A 3,252-nucleotide genomic window follows, 5' to 3' on the forward strand; every position below is an offset into this window, starting at 1 on the left:
GGGACTCAACTCATCATTCTAATATGAACTGCTAGACGTAGATGAAATATGTGAAACAACTGCCCTCAGAGGTTGGGCAACAGGCAACTGTAGGACTTTGATCTCCAAGAGAAAGACAGATAGCAAAGGATGCCATAAAATGTCCAGGCTTTCTCAGTGGAAGCAGTATTAGTCTGTTAGTCTGTTAAGACTGCCGTAATAAAACACCACCGATTGGTTGGCTTAACCAACTCAACTGTATTTTCGCATAGTTCCGGAGACTAGACATCTAAAATCAAGGCGCAGTCAGGATTGAATTCTGGCGATGACTCTTCCTGGCTGTGGACAGCTGCCCTCTTGCTGTGTCCTTAATGTGTGGCTTTTCCTCATTGCACACGGAGCTGATAGAGATCATGTGTCTCTTCTGTCTACACCAGTCCTGGCTTAAACTCACGCCAGTCACATGTGCGTGCGTGCCCAAGATCCTGAGAGGAGAATAGAGAAGGGATTGCAGCATGGCCATCTCCCCTGGGGGATGATTTCTTGCTTTCTGTCTCTCTGTCTATCTCTTTCTGGCAAGTGCATGTACCCTATAGCAAAAAAACTCTCAAACGCCCCCCCCCAAAAAAAAGCACACATGTGTTAGAACCTTACAGCTAACATATTAAACAGTGCAAAGCTTAAAGCTTCTCTAAGTTCGGAGGCAAGACACGGGTTCGTACTCCACTCTTATTATTTTTTTATTTTTATTTTTATTTTTTGGAGAGGTTTTTGCTACAGGGCACATGTGCTTGCCGGAAAGACAGAGAGAGAGAGAGACAGAAAGGGAGAAATCACTCCCTGGGGGGATGGCCATGCTGCAGTCCCTTCTCCTCCATCCTCCTCTCTGGATTTTGTGTATGCACTCACACATGCCCAGCATGAGTTTAAGCCACCAGGTCCCTAATTCAAACTGCGGTCGACTATGTGGGAGTCCAGCGATGTAACCATTATGCCATCTGTTGGTCCCCCATTCTCATTGTTTATCATATGATAGAGGTCCTTGCTAGAGCAATTGGAAATAAAAGTAAAAAATATATATATATAAGAAAGAAAGAAAGAAAAGAAAAGAAAGAAAGATAAAAGGCATTCAAGTTGGAAATGCAGGAGTAAGATAGCCTAATGTACACCACCATAAGTGCAGTTCATGATACCCTATGAAATACTTGAAATTTACTAAGACAGCAGATCTTAAATGTTCTCACCACACACAGAGAATTGTAATTACAGGAGGTGAGGGACGTGTTAACTAACTTGATCGTGGTAATCCTTTCACAATTTAAACTGGGGTCTGGGACATCTCTATGGATGCTCAGCTCCAGTCCAACCCATTTAAATTCAGAATCTCTGGTGGTAGAGTCAGGCCATCTGTGTGTATTTGTGGGTGTGTATAAAAATATTTTTAGGGACCAGCAGTTAGCATAATGGCTATGTCGCTGGACTCCCACATTGTCAACTGCAGTTCGCGTCCCGGACCTGGTGGCTTAAACTCACACCGGACGCGTGGGCGTGCATGCCCAAGATCCCAAGAGGAGAATGGAGAAGAAGGGATTGCGGCGTGGCCATCCTCCTGGGGGGTGATTTCTTGCTTTCTGTCTCTCTGTCTCTGTCTGGCGAGCGCACGCGGCCCTATAGCAAAAACCTCTCCCCCCAAAAAAAATTTTTTTAAATAAGTGTATGTTTTTTAACTTATTATATAGAAATTTAAAATACATAAATTAGAGAGAATAGTGAAATTAATGCTTGTGTATTTATCACACCAATGCATCGCTCTTTAATGTTTTTGTACAATTTAATCAATAATCTTTTGATGACTGCAGACAGGTAAGACTGACTGTATTTAGAAACATCAGTCATGATGGTTTTCCAGATTGGTGTATCATCTTCAAAAATGACAAGGAGTTACTTGTATGTGACTGTTATCAAACAAACACATCACTCTTTACAAAAATAACCACAATACCATGATCACATTTAAAAATTTAACATTAATTCCTGTTTTATCAATTGTATCAGCCTAGTTCTAATTTCCCAGGCACCAGGATTTGAAAGGCTCCCAGGGTGCAGCCAGAGTTGAGAACCACCAGCTGGTCATCCTGTCTCACACTAGTGAGCAAACAGACCTCTGGAGAGCTTGTTCATGGGCAGCTCCTGCTCTGGGGGTCTGAGCTTCTGCCTCCTAACCAGCTTCTGCTGATGTCCAAGCTGCTGGTTCGAGGCCCACCCTTGAGGGGTGAAGCTGTAGATCACATCTTTTGGGGAGTGGCTTAGGTATATGTTGATGGGATTAACGTCCCATCAAAATGACATAAAGATGATTTTAAACTGAACATTTTTGAGTTACAGCAAATGCAGAAAGAAATTTTATATGAATTTCCTTACCTGACTAATGCAGAGCTGCATTAGGTGAGAGTTCAGCTGCCATAACTCACTCCCTACATCCCACCCAAGGGGAACTACACAAAGAAGGGACTGACCTTCAGCACCACCACGGTCTAAGGAAATTGTGTAAATAAGCTTCACAGAACCTTCCATATTTTCCCACTGAAGCCCCAGCCCTCCCTCCTCTCCCACCCACTCAGACTTTATTAAACTGTGTATAAATGTTTATTCTCAGCTATTCAGGGAGCAGGTCTAGGGCTCTTGTACATGCCCATGTGCATATACTTTTACTAATCATTCATCAATTAATTCACAGTTCTTGAGCTGGTAGAAGAAAAATTTTCTTGCCAACCATGTTTGTGTGTTTGTGTATGTTTGTGCAATGGTATCTGCCTCACAACCTGGAAGATCTTCCAGTTTGCACCTGACACGGGTGGAGAAATTGAATTTATATTTGCAGTATCAACTCTACTCTGAATGTTCAGCTAATTTGCACCTTCTGTGGATGGTCTGATTTGGTGAGCTTTGAACTGGATATCTGAGGACCCTCAGGTGACTTCCCCAGGGCATTGGTTCCCAGGTGCTCAGTTTTATGTGTCTTCTCTAAAAGTGAATGGAAAGAGACTGAGTGAGTAATGGAAGTAGAGGCCCTTTTCGCTTCCAGTTGGTCAGACCTGTCCTCCATGGTTGTCTCAGTGAGGGGCAGTGCCAGGTGCGCAACCCTCCAGAGCTCCACCCGAGGGGTCTCTGTTGAGAAAATAAATGATCCTGGTGAACTGGGCATGTTCCATGCCAAGTGGTTTGCAGTACTTTGTTGTCACTCATATTTAAGGATGTTTTGGGGACCAGCAG

Source organism: Tupaia chinensis, unplaced genomic scaffold, assembly GCF_000334495.1.
Source record: "Tupaia chinensis unplaced genomic scaffold, TupChi_1.0 Scaffold000272_1, whole genome shotgun sequence".
Lineage (NCBI taxonomy): Eukaryota > Metazoa > Chordata > Mammalia > Scandentia > Tupaiidae > Tupaia > Tupaia belangeri.